At 43.3% G+C, this 26636-nt stretch overlaps 1 long non-coding RNA gene across 2 annotated transcripts in view; it reads right to left on the reverse strand.

The window, feature by feature from the left end:
• Positions 1 to 26145, reverse strand: part of LOC136011023 (uncharacterized) — a 32631-nt gene extending 6486 nt beyond the window's left edge. Inside the window, exons 1-2 of one of the 2 annotated variants that reach the window (XR_010611150.1) lie at positions 25871 to 26145; positions 7608 to 7676 (exon numbers count right to left, since the gene is read on the reverse strand). This is a non-coding gene — a long non-coding RNA (uncharacterized LOC136011023). Of the gene's footprint in view, positions 1 to 7607; positions 7677 to 8358; positions 8586 to 25870 lie in introns of those variants that run through there. The other variant, XR_010611151.1, reaches the window with a different exon arrangement.
• Positions 26146 to 26636: the final 491 nt, after the last annotated feature.

The following is a 26636-nucleotide window of genomic DNA, read 5'->3' on the forward strand; positions in this document are numbered from 1 at the left end:
AAGGTACCAAAGCGATACTGCTGGTTGAAGGTTGAAAACTTCACATAGGCTTCCTGGCACTCATGATCTCATCTAAGCCAAGGTGAACCTCAGATGGTGTTGAGTTATCTCCATGCCCAGAACAGCTATGCTAGCGCCTCATCACCCAATAGTCCTCATGGCCTCCTCTGGACTTGCTCCAACAGCTCCGTGTCCTTCTCATGTTGAGGACACCAGCACCACAGGCAGTGCTCATAGTGGGGTCTCACTATGGCTCAACCCTTCATCCTGCTCCCTGCCCTCCATACATGGCCCCATACAGAGCCTGTGAGGCACAGCCTCCTCACTCAGAGCAGCGTTGCCATCCAGAAACAATGCAGATAAGCAGTGGATAAAGCGAAGGGGCACATATTAAGATGACATTTCCTGGCAAGGTACTATCCTGCTGTCCCTCATTTCTTTGCATTCCTCATCCTTAATTTGTTTTCTATTTGATTGCAGGTTTTTAATATTTATTACTCGTGGCTGCATGTTGGGTTGTGGAATGTCAAACTTGACAAAACTTCAAGCAGAGGGAATGATAAAAAGTCTCTCGAAAATCATATTTGCCCCTTAATAATTTAATTCTGTAGAAAGGGAAATCAAAGCAGCACAAATTGATTGCTGTGAAACAAATTACAATTATTTCCACACATCCAAATAAATCTACTAATTTTAGGCATCTGACTTCAGGCATTAGCTGGAATATGCAAATGCACACGTTGAAATGATGGCCGTGCCTCTAGAGCTGCACATTTATTTCTCTGTTCTTACTAGCTGCTCGATAGTTTCAGACTGCTACCAAGACATGCAGTAAATTAGCTGCTCTTAAGCATTGCCTGTTAACAATATTAAAAAGCAAGGCTGTAAAGCGCAGCCAACAGTTTTAGGCATCCAGCACGGGCTCATCCTTTCTGGAAATGCAGACTCTAATGTCCGCTCTTTCTCTCCCCAAACCTGCTCCCAGTGAGGTCATTCTGTCCTGGCAACCATTAACTGAAGCTCTCTGTCCTGCTCTGCCTTTTAGGCAGGGAACAGCACGCAATGAACTGTCCCTACTGAGCCCAAGTTTTCTACATACGTTTCACCCAGTGTACTTGTTTGGCTGTCACACTGCTTCACATAAGAGAAGTCATCTGATATTGTTACTGACACACTAGTCTAGCGTGGCATTTAATATCAGGCTTTATATAACTCACCGGGATGGCAGAGCAATCTCAGGTAATCAAAACAAATGAAGACAGCCTGAATAATGCATCTGTTAAATCTAAATAACATACAGTGGACACCTTTCAAGTGTTTTCCTGGAAAATGTGACTCAGGTGCAATATTGATTGAGAAGATAAAGGCAGGTGCTTTCGATTCCTATATTATGGAAGCAGAGAGGGCTTTGATAATGTAACAATCATCTCTTGTTATTTTGCTGCAGTCCAATACAGCTAGAATCAATTTTTCATTGTACTCGTTTACTGGAAAAGGGGATAATGGCAAGGACAACACAGCTTTAATAGAAAGAATAAGTCATGATTTAATTCAGATGTTGTACTACAGCTACAAGTTGGGAGATAGATTTATATATACAGAAACAGTACAAAGGAGCCTGCATGCTTTCGAATAGAAGTCATGGCTCTGCATTTCTATTTATTGGTGGTTAGGTGGAATGATGCAGCATTATCCTGACAGCAATAAGAAGCCAGAACCTTTTAAAGTGGGGAAAAAGACAGCTGTAGGATTATGAGCCATCTTTATCAAAACATAAAGGGCAATAGGAAAAGGGCACATTTAGGTCTTCATTAATATTTGTATGTAAGTAAAAATGACAAGCAGAAATACCCAAAGAAAGGCTGAGTTGCCAGCCAGGGTAATGCTTTTCTGCACAACTGAGAGATTTCTCAAAGATCTCAGGCATTTGTGATACATGGAAAGTACTCAGGATGATAAAATAATGATTTTCTATTTTTTTTTTTCCTTTTCCCCTGGCAAAATAGATTGCTTCATGACTTCTTGAGTGAAACACAAATCTAAGAGTGATAGTGTTTGGGGCTGGATTAGTCTCCTGGGGTTGCAACCAGTGTATGAAATTTCATAGCTTTTCCAAGGAGTTCAATAGCGCTCTTCTCTGTGGCGAGACGCTGCTGAATGACCCCTGAAACAGCACCCCACAGACAGCACTTCACGAGATTAACACCAAACTTTAGCCCAGAAATCTCTGCATGGCATTATTTCTAAGCAGCACTCATTATGCCAGCCTATGTCTGAATTTCAGCACAGGCTTTGGAGGAAATCAGGATCCAGAGTCAAGCTTTAGAGCTCGTTTCTACCTCTGTGATAGTCCTGCAGCTGAAACTCAGCCTCTCCTTTTAATGACAGATAAAGCAGAAGAAAGGGGTAAAATCCTTCCATGGAACTTCAGGCTTTTGTCTAAAAAGAGAGTCTGGCCTAGTCCTAACTCCTTGTAAACTGAGCCCACATTCCTCTGAGGAGCAAAGAGAAAATTAAGAGTAAAGTAAGAAAAACCAGGGCAAAACTAACCCCTTCCCCATCAGCAGCAGCATCTCAGGTGCATTTCTGAGCCTTTTCAAACCTATAAAGGAATTAGGCTCAGCAGGACCAGCTCAGGACCTAGTTCCAGCCTCCAGAGAGGACACTGGGATTTATGGGATACATGGTCCCGGAAGGAAATCCCTGTAAAACCAGATCTTGGGGAAGATGTGGTATTCAGGTTAGTACTGATTAAATCACATGAACTCACAAGTTAGATATTTCTTAGTCCTGTCTCAGGTTAGAGGAAGTATCCAAGGAGCTCCAATCTAGCAACCATGTGAGTGTGGTAGAAGCCGTGCCCTTCCAAACACTGCTCCGAGCTCCCCCAAACCTCTTCATTTTCAGGTGAAACTCCACACTGCAAGAAGATGGGGTAAAATCATTTGCAAACCTTTCGCACCCTGGTTCTGTGCCACTGGGAACACTGCCTGTGATCTGAAGCGTGGTAGCAGGCACACTTCTGGGCTAAAAAGAATCAAAAATTGACTTCCTTACACATAGAGGTGTTTCAATCCCCCCACAAGAAGGCAAACCTGAGACAAAGCACACAAAGGACCCCAAGAGCGGCAAGAATGTCACTAGTAGTGCAATGCATTAAAGAAGATCATTGTAACAAATCAAGTTCCGAAGCGTGACTTCCCCTTTCATGCAGAGAATGGGCTGATTCGTTCCCCAAACAATGGAAGATTTCACGGCGGCTCTGGAACAGATTGCTCTGTTTGCTCCATTACTCACAGCTCCGTTTGCCACGTTCAGCAACAAAGGCAAAGGCTAAACTCATCTTATTTGGTGTCCACAATTTCAGACAAAATAATCTAGCTCATAGGAAATGAGGAAATTCTCTGTCAGCATGGACTCAGATTCAATATGACTCATGACCTGTGCACTATTTTGCACTCTGTTGATCCATCTAGGAATAATTGTAGAAACTTCACTGGATTTCTTTTGCTGCTGGAAAAAAGCCCCACACTTAAGCCATGCTCTCTGACTGTACCCCGATGTAAGTTACAGATCTCAGTAGGACATGACCATTGCATTTTTGGGGCAGGCGCAGGCCTCTTGTATGACATATATCAGTACAGTAAGAGTTTTGGGTCCTAAGAGAAAAGGAAGGTTTTTGCACGCTTGGCATTTCCTGGCATCCACATCATACCCAGTTTTGATATGTTGTTTGGTTGCTACCAGTTGGCACTAGTGGACTATCATCTAAACATATAAAAGCAAATGAAGCTTACTGTATGTAACCCATTCCATACTATCAGCATCTCACACCAATGCTTTCTGATTCACAGCTTTAGGAAACCTTCCAAGAGTCAGCAAATGGCTTGAAGCTGTCTGCAAATGGAAAGGAAATGTCTCCAAAGGCTAGTATACATGGATCACACAGGGCTCCCTGTTTGACTTCATCCCACTATGGAACTACCAGCCATTCCACTATGGAATTACCAGCCATTTAGCATGAACACACAGCTGCTGCTCTGCAAGAAGAGACCACATCATTCCACTCCATGCAGCTACAATGGGATTTCTTTTCACAATACTGTTCCTAGGGTGAAATTTCAGGCTCCCAAAGACAAGCTCCCTCTGCGCCTTGTTTCAATAGCAGTACAGGAAGAGAGACCACAGGAAGATCAACCCTGAGACATTGCCGGTTTCCCTTTCCCCAAATGATTTTAGTGAAATTTTGCGCCTAGGAAATACTATAGATACAAGGAGATCATTCTCTAACCTGCGTATGGGCATAGAAAAATGGGATGTTCACTTTGATCAGAATAATAAGATTTTCAGAGTCTGGTTCTGAGGCTCTTAATCATATTGAGTGTAGTATAATTCTAGGAAAAATCCCATGGTAACCTGTATTTTTATTAAGAAGAATATTTTCATTGTTAATACATCAGATTTTACTTTTCTCTGACGTGCTCAGTGATTATAACATAGTGTTTGCATATGAAAGAGTAAGAAAGGAGTGAGTGTTACAGTCTACAGAGGAAAGACTGAGGATGGAGGGATGTTTGCATTGGTAAATAGTATTAGAAGTAATTGTTTTTAAAAGCATTCAGGTGCATCTTGTTTTGCTTCCATGTAACTAAAAAGGAAGCAACTGATTTGCAACCTGGGATTTGAAATAGCTGATAAAAAGCCAGAAATGTTTTGATGAAGCACTTGTTCAGCAGCTGCGATATCACACAGTACCTGTTGGGCAAGTGCCAGGCTATCTGCTTAATATCTGGAGATTGACAACTGTTAGGCATGTGATGAATGGCAGGTTGGGAATGTACACACAGTACCTGGACTACAGACAGGCCTAGGGAAGATACCGTCAGAAACATAAACTGCAGGTCTGAAGTGAAGACTGTGATCAGTCTGCTGTGTTACTCATCTGTTATGTTGAGGTTTCTCTGCGAAGAAAAGGTCCTGAAGGCATCCCGACAAGTGCCCTCTGATAGCTTTGTCTTTGACAGATTCTGGACAAAGTTCCTCCTGAGCTATGCAGAAAACCCCAAAGCATCCAAACCTCCTGAGAATCCCATATCCCAGGCGCCCTCTGCTTTCGCCTGTGTACCCTAGTCATAATTCCCTCTTCAGCGACCCAGAACGTTTGTGTTCTGCACAAAGACGGGAGTAATAAACCCCAACACACAAATAAAACAGTAACTCCCACCACACACACATACACAAAACTCTCTCCCTCCTTCATTTACTCTGTGTGCAGGGTCCAGAAGCCATCCTGGACCATGTCCACGAGCTTTTGTCTGAGCCCCACAGGCTCCTGTGGAGCCAGCCTGGGCTGCTGCCCTCCTTCCCCAACACTCTGGACAGACAGACCCCTTTCTCCACATGCCGCACTTCCCTCTCTGGCAGCAACACAGCTTTTGCAGTAGGCACTGTGACATTGTGAACCAATAGTGCTTATTGCTCTGTGAACACTGCCAGTGCCGTCAGTTACTTAATGTAAGTGCCATTTTGGGGAGACCTGGTCTCCCTGGCACACAGTGAGCAGAGAAGGCTCCTTCCATAGGTACCTGCTCTAAATTGCCTTGTGGAAGAGCTTGTACCTCTCCACTGACCCTACAGTGAGCTTATGGAGACTAAGCTCCCATTTTAGGCTTGAATGCAGTCCTTGCATGGTGTATAGTTGGGCTATCTCAGAGCATGTCAGTCATCAGTGCTGTGAGACAGGTGTATGTTCATATGCACATGTGCATATACACACACGCAGAGCAGCCAGGGTGAAAAATGGAATCCATAGGACTAAAGTCTCAGCACCTCCGGACTTCTCTTCTGGAGAACACCAGCACTATTTTCATCATCAGCAGCAGCCCAGGGAAAACCACTTGACTCCTGCTTTGCTTCCCTAATCTTTTTGTTTTCAGTATCGTCAAATAACAGACATGCAGAGAGAGATGGAGGATTCCAGCCTAAAAGCCTGTTTCCTCTGTTAGAGCAAGTGTTATCCCTGAGGTCAAGGATTGTCTGAATCAATAACACACCAATCTCAGTAGCCCCATTTAAATGGTGAGTCAGTTCACATAATCCAACCACATGTCAGATGAAAAAGAATAGTTTAGCAAACACTTTGCAGTCATCTGCTTTTTAGAACTTAGGAGTAGTAAATTACTGGATATCAGTCTATTGCTGCAACTATATATCTTTACACAATAGCAATTTTTCTTAGAGTTTTCTCCTGCTCAGCTGCTTATCAAGTATTTTTATATACCCCATATTTATTTTCAAATACCATTCGAAAGTGTTGACTGGAATTTTGCCATCTACAGAAGTTTTAAGGGACTAAGTCCAACCAGACTTCACAAGAGCATTTCTCAGGCAAGGAAAGCTGAGACAAAGAATTTGGTTGCCTAATAATTCAGATCAAAAACCAACTTGCCTCCAGCCCAGTTCTAATTTAGGAGCAGCCTTTGCCTTCCAAGCCAACTGCATTTAACTGGGCTGCTTTAACCACATGCGCCTCTGTCAGGAGTTTTAATACATACATTGGTTAAATGAACCAAAGTTCATATATTGCCCTGTTTTCTATAAGACTGAAAATAACCTTCCTGCATAGCTGCTCCTCCGCAGCACCAAAAGCAGCCGAATCCTACCAGCTGCTGGGGCAGAAGAAGGGGTAGGATGCCCAGCAACACCCCATAGCAAGAGCTGGGGACAGTCAGGAGGGGAACTTGCACTGGAGAGGGCCCCCTAAACACATCCTGCCCCCTAAAACAGGGGGAAGAAGCAAAACACACCCAGGCATGCCCCCTCAGGCACAAACCTGCATGGCCACAGCTCCCCCTTCCCTACAGCAGCTCTGGGACATGGCCATACTTCATCCAAAACAAGAGGTCACTTGAAGTTTTAATGCCCCTCAAGCAAGGAGCATGTTAAAATGAGGTGGGGAAGGAAACCTTAACTGAGAGATTTGGTAGGTAGACCTTTTTGTCTACAGAAAAGGCCAAAATACCTAGCGGCTAGAAGTGACCCAAAATGGCACCAAAAGTGCCTAAAGCAGCACAAAAACGCCTCTGGTATCATAAAAAAAGAAATCATCTAAAGCTATTTTCTAACCTTCTTGTTCAGGTTTTCTTTGAGAATGCACAAGAATGCCATTGCCAATACTTCCTTTATTTATGTGTGGCTCACACAAAGGCAGGAGAGCAGTCACTGAACAGAACGACAACAGCAAACCCTTTGTCTTGCCCATTGTAACTACATGTGGTATGTGTATAATGATTTGCTCTGGGATCACTCTGAAAAAACACACGTGAATTTGTATCACATCACAGATGTTCTAGTACAGAAAACACCATGCTCACCCCAGAGCAGCTCTGAATCAGTCCTTAGGAGCCCAAACATGCTTAAGATTTGGCCTTCAGCAGCCAGCATGCTGTAACTGCATCACCAAGACACAATGGACAGTAAACCAAGTATCCCTGTGTTCAGGGCTGGGAGCAAGCAGCTGAGCAGGGGTTGAACTCTATCATACGGCATTTCTTGCCAGGGGATGCTTTTGGTAGGTACCACATACCTGATAGCGTGTTTTTACTTACTTTGTGTGGAAGAAGAAAACCAGATCCCTTCTTAGAACTGAAGAATTTCAGCCAGCCACAACGGAGGGGCTTTAAAGAAAGGAAAAACCAAAATCAGTGCTGGATGTTAAAATACTGCACTGTGATGCCCATCCTACAGCACCAGACATCGGAAGTGCTGGTTTCTGACAGGGATTTTTAGCAGTTTCATGTGAAAGTTAAACTAATACTGCTTTTATTCTAAATGTCTGCTTTTACATGAGCATGAAACCTCCAGGGAAACAGTCGGTGCATAAGTTACTGCTTCCCTGTCGAAACTTGCCAGCAATGGAATCTATTGTGACACCCTGTCTTAAGCAGATGGATACCATAACTGACATTAAATGCAATGCAGGGTCCTACTAACACCGGGTGAAACCTGACACAAGCATCAAAGTTGTGCAAGTGATGCAAAATTTACTAGGAGCATTGTCTTTAGTGTAGGCATCTGTGAGCATGTGTTGCACTTGCACCACAGCCAGGTCATTGTGGCCCTGATTTCCTGCTCATTTGCAAGCATCTGTAAATCCTAGAGATTAGAAGCTGCTTTGTAAAGCTCTGCTCTTACCTTTCAATTGGCTGCTGTGGAAGCAGTGATTACAAGTTAAATTTCATCATGCTTAAAAATAATCCTCTTTTTTTCCCCTCTGGTTTAAGGTTACCAGACTTAAAAGAAGGCAGCAGACAATTAGGAAGGAAGGGAAGCAAAGCTGCAGGCTGCGACAACACGTACAGGCTCCTGCTCCTCCTTCACAGACAGTGCCCCTTGGCTCCACCAGCATCTTTACAGTGGTAAAGTCACAGCTGAACCTCAAAAGTGCTCCATAGGTCGGGTCTTTACATCCATAATGGCCAGAAACTCTCAACATTGCAGTGAGTTTCTGGAAGAAGTAATGCCTCAATCACATTCCTGCTATGGAAGTGAGAAGAGCAAGGCCACTCAAAGGGGTACTTTGCAGCTTGCCCCAGGGACCAGAGAGCTGATCTGCTCTAAGCCTCAGTCAGGCTGAGATTTGATGTTGCACCACTTTTGGCTTTCAAATGCATCTAATTAAAACAAACAAGTTCTCTCCCTTCTCCCAGTTACAGATATCAAAACTGAAAAAAGGACGCTGGTTTTGGATAGGAGTAGACTGAGGAGGCTCATGGTATGGCTTGAAATCTTGTCATTTCATTCTCCTCTTTTCTTTCCTAAAGAAGAAAACCAGACTTGTAAATATATTCAAAGACCCAGACCATTTCCCATTGTAATTTATACTGGCATTTGGGTGAGTGTATGTACGTTTATGCCTTTGTTAAAAGTATTTAGGAATTGGAAAACGGGAAGTTTCTTGTACTCAATCAGATCATTAATGGCGATTTTTAAGAGCATTCAGATGAAATTGTCCCATTGCAGCTCTATCTTTCCCGTCTGCTTCTTTAAAATGTGCATTACAATCCCAAGTTACTGATATCTGAGGAGCAGAACACAGGCACTCTTTGAGCTAGTCTCAGAGAGCAAAACAAGATTTAAGAACAAAAAATATCACTGAAGGAGACAATCATTCCAGCTCTTAAGAAATACAAGTGGTGGTAAGATTGCTATCTCATATTTAAGCCAAATTACAAACCCTGCTCTTCCTTAGCACCCTGGCAACTAAACTAAGACTACCGTTATCAATGGGAACCTGAGCAGAAAGAGTAAGTGCCTAGACCAAGGTAACAAGTGCAGGGGAGGAATGCAGCCTCACGACTATATTGTGTGCTAGATTGCAAGCCAGCTATTTAGAGCTATATTCTTTCCTCTCAGCTAAAGCCATCTGTGTACAATGTAGAATTAGAGCATCCTTAATGGCTGGGCCACTGCTGTCTTGTGGCATGAGAACATTTTTGCTTCCTTTCCTTGTTCCTAAGGCATGTTGAAATACTACAGACTCACAATTGAACTCTAAAACAAAACTAGGAAGTTGTCAGTCTCTACAAACAACTTAGCTTTTTGTTTTTACTAGATTCTGTCCCCTACTAATGCGCCCTGTGAAGAAAAAAAAGCACGTTAAAACTCGCAACCCCCTCTTCTGAACCCCACATGGTATAGTTTAGTTAAGAAAGTCTTGATGCTTTGTCAATAGTAAGAATCATTCTGGATAGCAATATAGGGAGAGCATAAAATTATCTTGCTTTACACACTGTGTACCAGGATGTCCAGTTCCTTCTCTGAAGCAACCCACATCACTTGATCTCCACATCACTGAGTCAAAGCTGTCAAACCGATGCTTGCATACCTAGGCGTCTTTGGATGGTGACTCTTGTCCAGCCAGACAAAACAGAGGAGCTCATTTCACATGTGAGCTTCATGGCCTGCAAGAAGAGAAGGTCAAAGGGTAGCAGGCAAAAACTCTGCCATTCAGTTCTAATTTCCCTCATCAATTATTAAACCCTCCCTTATGCATTTCCATCTTTGATAGTCTTGTGGGTATGAAGTGTAAGTCAATGGATAAGCTAATTGCAATAAGCAGAAGTGGTATTTAATGCACTGGACACTTTCAACAGCAAAGTAGTTCTAATTAGTGTTTCTAACTGATGTGACAGCAGTTTACAGAGCGCCAAAATAGTTCCTCATTTGTCAAGTGGGTCCAAAGCTTATGGCAGCTTTCTGATCATCTCCCTTGCCGCAGGACCTGAAAGCGCCTTCAAAAAGCTTTCTCTCATTGATCTTTAGTCAGATGCTGACTGAAAGGCACACAGCTTTGCCAGAAAGAAGACAGATAGATGCTGCACCAGCACGAAAATGTCACTTGCTTAATGAAAGAGGGTATCTGTTCATAACCCTTCTGTATGCATGTATACGCAGACACATGCAAGCCCAGCCCCTGAGAGGCAGTGAACAGAAGCAGTTTTATTAAGCATCTGAATGTGTATTGTCTGCATAAGCTCATCACATCAGATCATACGACATCCTTATACATACATAAATATGACATCGCACAGTCTAGAACTGCAACGGAGATTTTAAGAGGTGCATTAAGCTCTTCCCTCTAGATTTCTTATTGAATATGAGGCATCGACGAACTACACCATTAGTTTCAAAATGTCAGAATTTACTTTCCTTGCTATGATTTTTCTTCTGCACTATCGATAGTCCAGCCATCCCGCTGTTCTCCGAGGGCTGAGCGAGTAAATGATGGCATGTCAGATAAAGAGCAATATTTGCTGAATACAGTGTCAAGAAAGTTCAGAGCAGTTTTCCCTTTGTTACACTTGTTTTATGGCCATCACTAAATAATTAAATATTGTGGTTAGTTACAGGATGAACTATGACATTTTCCTATGCAGCTCAGATAACATTCAAATAGAACCCTAAAAGCATTCACAAGACGGAAGGGAGGAAGGAAGGACTTCTGGAAAGTGTTTGTAAATTCACTGCCAACTGGGTCTGTTAAAAGATACTCTTTACTGAAACACATGCACTGGGTACCAGGAGCAGTGAAGTGGTACAACCAGAACTATTTTGATGATACCATATGTGAACCATAAACTCACTTGGCTGCTGGAGATCCACTGCACTGCTGGGCTGCCCATCTCCCTTGGGTCCAACACCAGATGGCTCTGGCCACGTACCTTGGCTCCTGGGGTTGTTCTGGCAGCCAAATACCTGGTGCAAAGCAGCATCCTCACCCTGCTGTCTCTCACCATCCCTCCTTCTCTGCTGTGGTTCTTGGGAACAGTGCTGGAAAGCCAGAAAATCCTTCAGAAGTGCTGAGTGAAGCCTCCACCGGTCCATTAAGGGAGATTTAGCACTACTGTTGGCTCCTTGCCTTAGTTTAAGTCAGCCTTGAGGGATACACTGGCACCCTGTCCAGCCTACGTACTTTCTTCGAACCAAAGCTGAATTGAAAATGTATTACTCATACCAGAGAAGGGTTAAGCTAGTAAGAAAAATTAAATAACAGAAAGAACAACCATGAAACTACATGCTGAAACTGAGGCAAAAAGAAAAACCAACCAAACCCCATTTTCTTTCAGCACAGCAGCAAGGGCTTCAGTTTCTCAAACTCCAGAGGTCTGGTGCAGTCAGGAGCTACTTGACTGATGTCAACTCTCCTTTCTCTCCCAAGGCTAATTTCCAGCCTAGAAAAACCCATGAGGTAAAGATGGCTTTCTTGTTGATAACTGCTAGACTTGATGTTCCATTGCTTACTATGAACAGCAGATCTGGGACATGGCCATACTTCATCCAAAACAAGAGGTCACTTGAAGTTTTAATGCCCCTCAAGCAAGGAGCATGTTAAAATAAGGTGGGGAAAGAAACCTTAATTGAGAGATTTGGTAGGTAGACCTTTTTGTCTACAGAAAAGGCCAAAATACCTAGCAGCTAGAAGTGTCCCCAAAAGGCACCAAAAATGTCTAAAGCAGCACAAAAACGTCTCTGATATCATGAAAAAGAAATAATCTAAAGCTATTTTCTAGCTTTCTGGTTCAGGTTTTCTTTGAGAATGCACAAGAATGCCACTGCCAATACTTCCTTTATTTATGTGAGGCTCTCACAAAGGCAGGAGAGCAGTCAGTGAACAGAATGACAACAGCAAACCCTTTCTCTTGCCCATTGTAACTACAAGCGGCATGTGTATAATGATTTGCTCTGGGATCACTCTGAAAAATACATGTCAATTTGAATATACATGCGAAGCAAGCAAGACACCAAAGGATGCCCAGCTGAGGATAAGGCTCTCTGTCCAAAGAGGTAACCATTCCCTCCCTCTGAAGCCTATCCCTGTAAATATTCCATAGGCTGTAAATATACATCTGCAGTAAGAGCCATTTCAGATCAATCATGGAGGCTGAGACAGATAATTCGTTTGCAGGAGACTATGGCTCAAAGTGCATGGAAGGCGATGTCACTTAGTGCAGCACAGGCAATTAGGAGTATGGAAGGGACCGGGTCAGAACACAAGTCAGAAATAATAGAGAGTATGCACTAATTGGAGAAGCTTTTTATTTTATTAGTGCTTCCATGTCACATTAGTCAAAAGGCTCAGGCACTTAGAGAGTGGCAGTGCCTGCCCAGCACAGAGCCATGCACGGCTTCACATCTCACTACCTTTGTTTTCTTCTCCCTGTGCTTTCTGGACTCAGGACCCTGGCTCTCATGTCGCTGTTGTTAGTGTCAGCCTGGTTGCCTTTCAGAGTTTACCTAGTTAATGAATAAGAAAAGGTTATTTGGCTGAAGCACCATCTGGAACTCATTATTAAGCCAAATCTTAGTGACTGAACCCTGTTGGCTTTGCAGCTTGGCTTCACTGCAGCACGAGGGAGGCAACTGCATCCTTAAGCCTATTCTGCTGCCAGATGTACCCATCATACCCCCGAGGCTCTGCACACTCCATGCTAAGGGGTGGAATCAGCACCACTTCAACGAACAACACCCCAACATCCAAGCTATTGCTCTGAGCCAAGTGAGCATGGAAGGATTATCACCTCCAACACAGCACAGGACCCCCATGGAGGCAGAAGAGCTGGTGGGGCAGTGTGGTTACCAAGCAAAGCCTTGCATTTGCCCTGGATTTCTCTAATGGAAGGTATTTGCATGCTGGCTTTCAGGCTAGGCAGAGGATGCTCAGTGATTCTTCCTCCCTTTGAAATTCCCATGCACATTTGCTCCATGCAATCCAAAATGCAGGGCAGCTTTGTTTAGATTTAAAAACACTGCCAGAAAACTTGCTTTTGCAATGGAAGCGTGTTCTCAGCTTCTTCTGATGTTTATGGCTTTGAATAGCACATAGATTGTGGGTGATGGAGCAGGAGAGCCTGTTTCACAAACTCCCCTGGTCTTGCTTCTCATTTCCTAAGGAGCTTTGTAGCACACAGGACAGAAGCAGCCAAAGCACCATGATTTTAACATAATTTAAGATGCTAAAGTCATGGGGATCAGTCACAGAAACCCTGTTATATTGCACTTATTGTACTTTAAAACATGTTATTACCTTGTTTAGGTCTCAGACCTCCATAACAGTTGTCATCTTCCGAGCCCTTGTCTTAATTATTACTCTTGTATTCTAGAATTTGTCCTTTTGTCATTTGATCCACTTATTGACTTTCAGCTCTGATCCCATTTTGTGTTGTCCCAGTGAGCCTCCCTATCCTTTTATCAACTAATGCCCTACACTTTCACACTAATTTCTTACTAAACAATAGCTCTCCAGTTTCTTTTGTAGCTCTAGACCTGTTATGAATATTAATAGCTTCTCCCAAGCTCTATTATTTGTGGGAGAGAGTGCCGGTGTTTGATCTGTGGCTTTTTCTTGAATATGCTACTATCTCTGCAGTTGGGGTTTGGGTGCCTTTTATGTTTTCCTGCCAGACTCCTTTCTTCCTTTCCATCCCTCCCCTTTTATCGCAGAGCTAGAAGCTGTGTAGGACCTTTAAGCATTTTTCTTTATTAAGCAAGCCTTCTCATACTGGCAAAGTCTATGGTGATTTCTGCCCTCATTGTGGACTATTTCTGTACATTCCCTAAGGGCACCAAGCCATTCAGGTGGTAGTGTGTAATTTGTTTTGTACTGTGGAATTCCTGCCATGCCTATATGTATTTAGACCACAGGCAAACCAATAAAGTTGTCATAGAAACAAAGCATTTCATGAATAAATCAATCCATAACAAACTTGAAAACTTCGAAGAGCCCACTGTGCTTTAATAACACATCTATTCTATATACACACACTAATCACGTTTGTAATGAACAATACACGTAAGTTACACATCCTTTTGGGTTGTCCTGTTGGGCGTCTTAACAAAGATATTTAAGACTTTCCTGCATGTTGTGCATGTCTCCACAGTGTGGAAGGATGGAATTGGATGCTTGCATGATAATGTAACAGCAGGAATTTTCCTCTTTCTGTTTTGATGTGCAAGGTAGAGGTTCACTAAACTCTGAATGCCTTTATTTTTTACAAGCCACTGAGGATTGAAAGTAGCAGTGCAGTAATTCTTTTCCTAGTCACAGACAACTTAATAGGACTTCATCCACTCTTCATGTAATTAGAAAAAAGCCCAGTCAATGGGAGCCTGATAAAAGCAGATAATATTGCTGAGAGCTGATAATACAAGCAAAAGTTCTGAGGCTGAGAAAATCCTACCATCTTTTATTCCAGTTAAGTCTTACTGATATACATGCATCTGAGGTGGAAATGTGCTAGAATTGGTCATTATCCAGCCTGGATCCTTCACCACTTTGCACATCATGCTTTCACTAGCACTTGGGTGAAATAGGTGCAAAATACCACCTATTAACATAGTACTCTGCTTGCTTGGGAGGGAATGGCCAGGCCAGAGAGGATGGAGATGTTTTGAAGTGTCTCAGTCTAACAGTCCCCTGACTCCAAATGGATATTCATGCAGTAAGGTACTATTTGCTGCAAGTTGAACTCTTTGCTACCAGTGCAAAGCCAAAGGAGAGCCTTTCATGGGTGAGAAATTTGCCCACAAAAGGTGAAAGAAAAGGAGTACATGCTTCAGGATGCAGGGGGAATAAAAGAAATAACACTTATTATTAAAGAATGGTCATCTTGGTATCTTACTGCTGAAAGGTACATATGATATGGCCCCATAGACAGCCTTATGGGGGCTATCACTAAGGGGGCTCATCACTAAGGGGGCGCAAAGGCCGTAGCAGATACCCTCCAGAGCAACATACATCAGTGTCTGCAGAGGAAAGGGCAAGCTGAGGTGTCTGTTACAAGGGAACTATCTGCCTGCTCCATACAACAGCACCAGTGGAAGCAGATAGGAGCAACCGGATTAGTCTTCAGCATCTATCCCAGAAAACATGTGCCTGAGTAACAAACTCATAGTGTAAATGGGTAGCAATACATCAGAACACATGAATCTGCCAGGTGCAAGATAAAAAGTCTCATTCTCAGTAATTAAAATGTAGGTTAGAGTTTAATATCCCTCTGTAACCCATTAATGTAATGTAAACCTGGTTACAAATACCATGAACTATTTATACATCTCATTTCAAGGATAAGTGCTGAAACAGCAAGGAAAACCCAAACAAATTGGAATGATGTGTTTTATAACCACACATTCAAAATTGTCTCTTTCCTTTGCAAGCCACTGAAGCGCATTTTCTGGTGTCTTCAGGATAGCCATTAACTGCCCGGCAGTTAAGAAAATTCCAAGTATTTCTCTTATTGTATTCCGGGATACATACAGGGAGACAAAGCAAGAACTGTAAGAACTCTGCTGCACATGGAGGCAGCTGTTTCCCTGCAGAATTCTTCCCTATTCATTATGGGAAGGTTACAGTAAAGACCTTGCCTCAGACATATGCTGCAGGTTGGGGGATTTCTTTTAGTGAAGATGACAGAAGCTCTCAGTCAGTCAGTGCTGTCCAGGAACATGCTATAGGGAGCACAACTCGAAAGCAGAAATAATCTGCGTTCCAATTGACAGAGCCTTCTTTTAACTCCATATTTCCCAACTATGTCATTTCCATAAAACAATACATTACCCAGTAATTAGGTTCATTTATGGAATCAAATCAAGGCTGTCTACATTTCTGCTGGGTAATGTTCTTCACAAACAATCCTCTCTCCTGGCTCCTCTGATTATTTTATGATTCCTCTTGCTTCTTGTCAGTACAGATTAAAGGTAACACATACTGCTGGGAACAAACATAATTTTCCAGCAGTAGCATTTTGTTTTCCTTAATAATTAACAAGTGCTGCTGACTAACCTTCCAGTCTAAAATGCGCACCTTATCGAAAGGGAGCGGACGCAGGTTCGAACAGCTCGCTTGGGATATCAAAATAAGAAGTGTGATTAAAGCATTAAAGATTTAGAAGTTGACATTAAGGGATGAAAGGTGGAATTACTGTAAATATAAAACTGCTCAGCATTAAATGGGGTGTGTTGCACTTGAAACAGTCTTTCAAAGTGCTAACATTTCAGCATTAATTATTAATAGAAACTGACAGATCGTTTTTAATTTGAGCCTAATGACAAGGTTCCTTAAGAGATAAATACAACGCGCTGGCTCAGAGGGGTTGTGGAGCTTTTGAAAGGCTCTATGGGTTGTCTAGGCCTTAATCTGCAAATTACTTGTCAAATAACAGGCTGTCCTCAGAGGGAAAAGCACCCCTGGTGAGCATCAGCCTGCCTCTGCAGGGTGGCACTGACAGCACTCCTGACCTCCACCATGGACCCAGACATGGCGAAGGTCCAAGGGTGCACCACTGGCACCTCCTCATGGAATCACAGAATCCCAGGTGGAAGGGACCTCAGGGATCAGCTCTTCCAACCTTTCCAGGCAAAACATGACCTAGATGGGACAACCCAGCACCCTGTCCAGCTGAATCTGAACAATGTCCAGTGCTGGGGAATCCACCGCTTCCCATCGGATAACATTCCAATGGCTGATTGTTCTCATTGTGAAACATTCTCCTCTTGTATCCAGTCAGCAGCTCCCCACGAGTAACTCAGCTCCCTTCCTGCCAGACAAGAGCTTTGGGAAGCATGGGTCTAGTCTTTTGAGTGCTTTTTTCATCAGACTACAAATATCATGCCACCAACCACTAATCACCTGATGCCTTTAGTACAACCACCCATCTCCTTTTCCTATTTGTCATCATGGAATTATGCCAGCTATCCCACCTCGGTTAGCCATCACTCAGGGGTTAAATCACTGCCATCAGGGACGCATTGAGGACATACACCAAAAAGAAAAGGACAGGACCCCAGGGTCAGGCTGGGTAGAAGCTGTTGTTGCTGCATTTCCTCCATTGCTCAGAATAAACTTTTCAAGTGTCAGTGGCCAGTAAAAATGCCATTATTTTATTTCTACTTTTGAAACTTTTATAACTATATGCAGTGCAAAAAAATGCAATTTAGATATGAAATAGAATATATTCAATCGTAGTTACATCACAGAATCCCAGACTGGTTTAAGTTGGAAAGGACCCTGAGATCACCCAGTCCCAACCCATACCACAGGCAGGGACACCTCACACTAGAGCAGGTTGCTCCAAGCCCCTGTGTCCAACCTGGCCTTGAACACTGCCAGGGATGGGGCAGCCACAGCTTCTCTGGGCACCCTGTGCCAGCGCCTCAGCACCCTCACAGGGAAGAGCTTTTGCCTTAGATCTAACCTGAACTTCCCCTGTTTCAGTTTGAGCCCATCACCCCCTGTCCTGTTGCTACAGTCCCTGATGAAGAGTCCCTCTCCAGCATCCTTGTAGCCCCCTTCAGACACTGGAAGCTGCTATAGAGGGAAAGGCATATTAAATACACTTTTTGTTAATAGGAATCTTTGTGGTAACACCTCAGATGCTCCTTTGGGACATTAGAAATCTGCTAGGAGTGTGAAGCTCTAAATAAACAGCAGAATGAGGGTCAAACTTAGCTCATTAGCTTTGGCAGGTGTAAAGGCTCATGAGTGACAGTATACTTTCCTTCCGGCCACGCAAACAAATTGCAGCAAGGAGTCTAAGTGAAGATACATGGCTACTGCATTCCTATAGGGGAGGTGAGAAATGGGGAAGATGGCAAGAAACTGGAAGAGACAAGGAGTGAGGAAAATAAAATGAAAAAACCCACCCCATGTTTTAGGATATAGCTGAGAAAAATGTTCAGAAGTAAGGAAACAGAAGGAACACACTGATGTTTTTATCTGCTCTTACTGGCACATCCAGAACTCCTTAGGGGCTGGAAAGAAATGAGGCAGCTTGGAAGTTGGGCTTTCACTGTGCTCAACCCTGTCACACAATACAACAGGAATTAACTCGTGTCTATGAAAAAGCAATATTTGGCAAAGGAGGGCACTGAGGCTGCAAGGCTGTCAAATTAAAGGACATTCAGAGAAGAAAAGCACTTGTATACTGGTTAATTCAACCATCAGGGTAAAGGAAGAGTAAGGAAGGGTAATCGGGAAGCAAGAGAAATCATTGCTTGAAAATACAGTATGATTGCATTGGGAAGCCTACTGATGTGAATCTTTTGGGTCTTGGCTTTCCTCACTCCTTAGTGCTTTTGTTCTGCATCAAAGGAACTCGCACTAGAAGTGGCATGGAAGGAGTACCGGAGTGGCATGGAAGGAGTACCAAAGCTGTAAGATGGCTTTTTGGAAAAACATTTAACTAAAATACTCAGAACATCACTTCCAGTGCTACCTTGGAGTTAGTGTTCACTCAGATCCCTTTCAGCACTTGCAGCTCCTCTTCTTCAATAGCTGATAGGAAACGTGATGAAATCAGGTGCTTTCCCCCCATTACTACCAAACAATCTAATCCTGCCTGCTGCTGGTAGTGCCCAAGTACAGTGTCTCTGAAGTAACTAAAACCATCGTTTAGCTAGAATGTTTGGTTTTGTTGAAGTGCCTCACAGAGCATGTGTCTAGGCGTGATCTCACCCAACAGCTACACACCTGTACTCTGGCAAGTGGAAGAGCTAAGCTAAGGAAACCTTTACAGTTTATATACAGAACAAAATTGCTAAATTCACCTAAATGAAGCATTTAAAGCTATTTGCTCTCCTAGATGTTACTCAGGACTATTTGCCATTTAGGTGATGTTAGAAAAGTGTGAAACATGCCTAATGAAACACAGCTATGAGAAAGTCAAAGCTTTTTTCTACAAGTCATTCTTTCATGAAAAATGAGGCGTTTTCTGGTAAAAAAAAAAATGTTGCCAGTGTGTGTATTCCTAAAGCATATTAAGAAATGTACAATCAGGAGCAGCATGCTGTTCTACCTTCTGCTCCTTTCCTTGAGAAAGCTACTGTCACAAATAGAAATGGGATCTGAAAAGACTCAGGGAGTGCATGTTTTTCCAGGAAAAAGACTTCTTCCTCATTGGAAGATGTGATTCCAGGGATGACAAGGCAGTTTACAACTTCAAGCATGTCTTCCAAGTCTTATAAAAGGCAGGAACAACAGCTTCAAATGCCCAGCCCTCAAGTATTTAACCCTTCAGTAACTTTGCCTCTTAACTCATTAATGCCTGCCTTTAGAAGCTAGTTTTAATACATATATGTCACTTGCAACATGAGGATTTATATACGGGCTGGATAGTTGTCCCAACAACCTCATTCCATTTCAGCTTTGAGAGCCTTCTGGGTTCCCCCATCATATTTTACCCATACATCCATCATGAACCTGAAGTGCAGGTTTCCTGCATCCCAACACAAAGGCACCTTTCCTACATAACAGGAACATACATCCTATGCTGTGTTTGGAGGATGCTCATACTACAGCATGTGCCACTATATTCACTTGCTACAAGATGGCAGTTAATCTGTATTTTGGCCACAGAACAGATGAATATGAGGAAAAGGGCTGTAATATACTACCTAAACATACCTCTTGGAGACTACACAGCCTGCTTCTGCAGAAAGTGCAGACATCCCAGCTTTATGACATTTTAAATAAGGGCAGCAAATGTTGATTTTGCACATATCTTACTACATCAGAGCCCTGCAGCATCCTCTTGAGGGCTTTTAAACTAGCAATGCATACCGTAAGTGATCTGCCTTGCATGCAGACTAGAAAACATTCCACTTCTCATCTTCCTAACCTCCCAACCACCTCAAGTGAACTTCTATAAGACAATAGCATGGCTTTGAGCAGATAAAAATGGCACACTTTTGTCTCAGCAAGTGCAACAGACCTTTGCTGGCAGAGACCTGAACTCCCTCATGACTTCGCTACACAGGAGAGCTGACCACCACCAGCTCTCATGTACACATAGAGGGTAATGCCTCACACTAGGGTTTAGAAGACAGCAGCACCTTTAACCTCATGCAAAAATGTTGTATTTAACAATACATTCATCAATAAAACAAAGGGGAAGGGTAGTTCTGGAAACACAAAGCACTGTGCTTGGGTTTCGCATTTCAGTGACATTCTCTCTTGAATGTGTTATGAATCTGCAGTGGGTTTCCATGAGAGGTAAAATAGCCTCATTAGCCATCTCCTTGCTTACATGACACAGTCCCCACTCAAGGGCAGACCTTCAGCCAGCACAGGCCCAAGCTGCATCCCTTGATGTTACTGGAGCTTTTCTGATGTGCTGCAGATGGGGATTTCACTCCTGCAGCTCTGGTGTACGTGAGAGCCCTTTTCAGTACATGGTGCTTTATGGAGGCAGCATTAATGCAGACACAACTCCCTGCTCTTTGAAAGGCAGACACATCTCTTAGCAGACATCTCTTATAACCTGACTGCAAAAATTCATACACCTGAAGGGACCCAAGTGGAATGGTAACAGAAGCCTTTATTATTATTATTTCATCTTGTCAAGATTAGATGAGAAGGTGTGCAGTTCTGAAGTGGCACACAAAGGCTGTAGTTGTGGGAGTTTTGGAGGCTCTGCCAAGCAAGGAGAATGCAAACTGCATGTTTGAAGCACTTGGCAGTAGGCTATGCAAGTATCTAGGAAGCGGTGAGACATAGGGAGGGAGGAGGAGATGAAACCAAGGCATCACAAAACAAGTCTGAGCCATGCAGACAGGCAGGGCAATAGCCTGAGGAAATGCAAGCTCAAGTCCCAGCCTGTGGCATTAGAGGACAAGGGGACATCAGTGTGGAGATGTCTGGGAGACAGCTGAAGATCTGGGATGGAGTAAAGAATAGATTGAGTTGGGAGTTGTCAAATAAGAGCAGCAGGTTAAATCACATAAGAGGAACTGGGGTAAGGAGAGAAATGGTCCTGTAAACCACAAGAATCGATAAAATAGAGTTTAAAAGGGAAGATGCTGCTTATAGCAGTGTTGACTAATAAAAATTGAATGGGACAATGAAAACCAAGATGGAGCAAAGCAAACACAAATCACTGCATAAATAGGAAGTTCTAGTACATGTCTTCTTGTAGACCAAAGACTTGGCTTGTGTAAACTGGCACAGCTCCACTGAAAGCCAAGGATACCCTTCCCATCACTGACCCCGCCTCATATGCGGCTTCAGATTTCTCTAGGCTTCTTGTGCACTGCTCCTCAGTGCTTTATTAACTCTATCATATCACACGTGCAGGCATATAAGCCTAACACCATGGGCTTATCACTAACCTTAAGAAGCACCCATAAATTGTATTTGAGGTAGGTGATAGAAGGGGGAGAAAAAGACTCATATCGACTTTTATCCATTACTGAGAGATGCTCCCATAAAGAAAAAACTAAGGAGGCTTAATTGTGTAATTGTTCAACACAGTGATTTACTGTGCAATATGGTAAAGCTTATCGTGTAGCTTCATTGTGAAACTCGCTGATTTACTGTGAACACAGCAGAGCTTATCATGATGTAACTGTGCTGAAGGAGACTTGGCACCAGCTTGGGGTAGGGTTTCACAGACCATTAATGATGACTGACAGGTTCATTTCAAATGACTTATAAAGGAGTGCATTGTACAAAACCATCATGCTGTCTGGGTGATATTCAGATATTTTAACTTCAGCGCTGTACAAACACTCCTTACCACCAGGAAATTACAAAACAAGCACATATATTATGAGGCTGTATTGGTTTGCATTTCTCTTGTGGTTTATGTGTTGTTAGAATCAGCCTTCACATTTTCACGGCCTATAGATGAAAAATGGAAGCATTTCCCTTTCCCTTCAGATTGGGCCGGGTGAGATATGCGCAACCCTCCAACCCAATTATGGAATGTTAAATGCTCTCAGCTTTGGTAAAATATTTTCAAACTCATAAATCTGCATTTTTGAAGGCTGGGAAACGTGTCTGTAAAGTACAAAGTGGGTGTCTGACAAGTCAGATAAAGCCCAACATAAAACCATATAAACACCACTCAGTAACTGTTTACCTGGTTCCCTTTCGCTTGGTTGTGCTTAGCAGTGTTGCACATTAAACTTGAGTATGATAAACCCCTGCTCCCTGTGCAAGTCCATGCTCGAGGGGGTCCTACCAATGGAATTGGGGTCAGGAAGTGACTGCTCCAGGTGAGAGGGGAGATGCCATCAGATGCGGGTGGCTCTGAGCCAGTGCCATGATGGGACTACAAAGAAATAAAAACACAGTCTTTTTAGGGAAAATACTGTAAAAGAATGGATGAAACCACCACTGGAATTCCGTGGGCAACATATGGAATATTAAATGCAAACTCAAAGAAGTCATCCAGCACCTAGCACCAGGTCAAGTTCACTGTCAGATTTTGCCATCAACACAGGGAGAGAAGACTGAATGCTTGCAGTCTGCAGTGGCCAAGAGCTATTCTAAATACTCTCTACTTCATAAACAGTGACACGAGCTTTACACAAGATCAGTTCATTTCACTTGGCCACATTATAAACTGTGGATTATTCTATGGTGGAAGAGCTCATGCATCAATCTTGCCAGCACGAGTAAAAGGAAGATCAGTGCCTAATGCCCAGTTTACTTCCAACAGCCCAGCACACATCACTGTACAGCACAGCCATTGCATCTTTTCCTGTTGCTCAGACAGGTGGATTTTCTTTCCTTATTCTGGACAAAATGACCAGCTGTAGGCCACCAGATGCTCTCTGTACACACTGCACTGCCAAGGATGCCCATCTCTGAGACCCTATGTATCAGGGCAGGCGGCCTTTCACACTGCTGAGGAGCTCAGCGCAGCCTCACAGGGAGCAAGGTACAACCCAGAGTCTTCTCATGCTGCCATAGCCACAACCATCCCTGTTCAGTCAGATCTAAACTTGGTCAATGGGCATGTGCTGTAAAAGCGCAGGTGGAAATGGCACATTTTGTTCATCTCCAACAACTCTGTGCTTCTGTAGAAGTGCGCAACTGAAGGGGGACCCATAAACACCTGCTGATCAGGCAGTGTGATGAGACGCAATGGAAGCTCATGCCATGCCTTAAAACCATGGCAAAGAGTTGGTTTGGTTTAGAAGTAAGCTAAATTCACTACTAAGGTGTTTTCAGATCACACTATGCTTGCCACAGCCACAAGAGTAGTCTTAAAGTAATTTATTTCTTAAGAAAACCCTCAGTTTTCATTGTTACTGTCAGAAAAAAAGCCCAAACCCCACAACATTAAGCCTTGCACTGTCTCAAGCCCAGATCAGCGAGCCAGCATAGACACAGAACTGCCCAGACTTGCTTTTTGCAAGGAATCAGTGATTTACTTCTATTTACAGTGGAAACCAGCAGGATTTCTAACTCCTGTGATTACCTTTCAACACTGTATAAGGCTGAGTACCCACTACAAAGGGGACCAAAGGACACGCTTCAGATTAAGCGCATGACAAAGTGTTCCAAGAAATCAGAGCTATGGAAGTGTGCAGCAATGTCTGCTGCAGGTGCTTCCACAGCATCATTTGCCTTCCAGCCTCCTCATCTGCTAATATGATTCACTGTTATTTTACCACTGCACTGGCTGACCTATTACAAACATATCTGGACATACAGCTGTACCCTGGGATGTATAGCCAACTCTGCTCCGTCAGATTGATTTAGGGAACAGGAATATGCTTATCTGAGAAGGTAAAAATCACAAGGCAGGAAAGGAACAGCTGGCAAGTCTTAAAGACAAAGGGGAGGCTCTCCTCAGACACTTTTCCTGTATAATTTATGCTGTAGACATTTCCCTCTGTCTAATTGCCCCATTTCAATCTAATGTCAGTTAATCAATGACTTCTGCATCGCATGGAGGTGAACTCTGGATGCGGAACAAACGCATAAATTTGGCCTGCCTTTTTGCAGGCTCTGCTCGCAGAGCTTCAGCTTTCGCATTCACTTTCTGGAGTTGTGATTTCTTCTCTTTTGACTCATCCCCAGCAAACACCCACACTCTCCCTCTTGAGTCACAGTGTTTTTGTATTTTTAAATCATGATTACACTCCTGTAAAATGTAGGTTTTTCAAGCGCCTCACCAATGCCTTTTACTATTATTGTTTTATTGCCCTGCTATTTTTGCTTCAAAGGTCTGCTTCTCAAGGTGGCGAGATCCCAGATGTATCAGGAAACAAACACTGTGACTTTCTGCCTTGCTTCCAAAGGCTTGTTTTCCTGCCTTTGTTTCCCTCACTCAGTACCTTCAAGAGGACTTTCAAAATGAGAATGTGTTATCCTCAAAGTGCTTGCAAGGACCCACAAGTTTGGGGTTTTAATCTTTAAAGCAGTTGGAAGCAAACATGTAGAGATTATGCCCATTAACCCCATATGTAAATGGTCTGAGCTGGCAAGTGCTTCAGGTTACAGCTTTGTGGGATGAAGCCCATGTTCTTCTATTACCTTCACAGTGACACTACTTTTGGACACATCCAAATTCACTTGCAGATACCCTGAAGGACACACTGCACCTATCCCAGATAGGCAGACACTTGCTTCTCCCTCAAATTCACTCTATCTGGAAAAAAAGAGACTTTTTTCCACAGTTCCTGAGAAATTAAAACTTTTTGGGAAATCTGATGGAGTTGAACAGCTTGAGTGTGATCCGTGACATGAACAGGCAGTTTTCCTGCCTTCCTCTGGATCAAACCCAGTAATAAGATGGACAAAAGGAGATTCTTTAGAGGTGAAATAGATGACACTGTTGTCCATATTTCACAACATAAAGTGCTTTTCTCTTCCATTTCTTTAAATGGCCTACACATTTGTGTTGTTCTGCTCAATGTCTGAAGTAGTGCCACAGGCTTCTCAAGAGCTGGGTATTTATTCAGGGGAATTTTAACCTGATCCATTCTGCTACAGATCACCATAGCTCTTCTTTGGAAACCCTCCATGGGATTTGGATCAACTCATTCATTGCCTAACACACAGTCCTGAAGAGAACAAGCTGAGGCAAACCCTCCAGCTTCTTTTCAGTGCCCAACCACCACCCCCATCACTTTTACCACAGCCATGGACATCAGGAGGCTCATGGTTTGATTTACAAAACTCTTGAACAATGACTTGGGTTTGCACATGGAGCAGATAGACACGAGATCAATCAGGTGAGCAAGCAGATGGGCCCCAATGACCACAAACACCCCTTGGCCACAGAGGAGACCAATTGAGAGCAAGAGCTCAACAGCAGCTCTGCATCAGCTCAAGCTTCCCTGGGGGAACTGCAGTTCCTGTACCCATGTTTCTGGGGCTCAAAGGCTTGAAAAGCAGATACAGAATACTAGCCCATGCTCACATGAGCTGACATGGGCAGAACAATTGCTCTGGGATATTAAATGTAGCTACTTGTTTATTCTCTTAAAAAATTCCATTCTTCTAATATAAAATAGGGGGTACAGACATGGTCCAGGGCAGGCTCCTCCAGGTTAAGTAAACTTCATTAACAGATTTATTTACCTTGACTAATCCATGTCTTCTTCCAGCAGGGCAGGGAGACGGGAGCCGAGGACAGAGCCAGTCCCACAATAGCTGATGAGGACAGCAGAGCACCTTCAACCACAGGCTCCTACTAGACAAACTCAAGGGGCTGACACAACTCCAAGGCCAACGTGATGGTGAGCCCATAGGTCAGGATCAGACACATTCCAGAGGCTGTCACCAAGCCAGGAGGTCCATGCACAGACCAGAGAGCAGATGAGCAGCATAAAGAGACAATGAACAAGAGACCAACCCCTCTACAACACTGCTCTAAAAGAAGAAAAGTAGCCAGGGCTGAGCTTAAATAGTGCTCCCGGCCCATGGGTGGGCTGGGAGATCCCAGATGAGGCTTGTCAGGGCCGTCAACAACAATCAGAGCCTCAGGACACCTGACCTACGGTGTCATTTCATTTCTATCCACATTCGCAGTGTGTTTTCACACATTTCATCTGTATCCACATTTAAGTGAGTGTTTCGACTGCATTATGCCACGTGCCTAAAAAGAGAATACACCAACACAATTATGAAAAGCTGCCAAAACAAAGCCCAGGTACCCCAGTGAAATTATTGAGAGAGGCCCCTATTAAAACTACCAGCTGTGATATGGAGCCTTAGTTGGGATAAGAAGTTTTATTCACTGTTTCCTAGTCAAACCCAGCATTCTGCACAGGGAGCTACAACAGTGCACGATCAAAACCTCCCCTTGTTTACTACAGCAGACTATTGTGCTCTGTCACGTTGTTGC

Source organism: Lathamus discolor, chromosome 3, assembly GCF_037157495.1.
Source record: "Lathamus discolor isolate bLatDis1 chromosome 3, bLatDis1.hap1, whole genome shotgun sequence".
Lineage (NCBI taxonomy): Eukaryota > Metazoa > Chordata > Aves > Psittaciformes > Psittacidae > Lathamus > Lathamus discolor.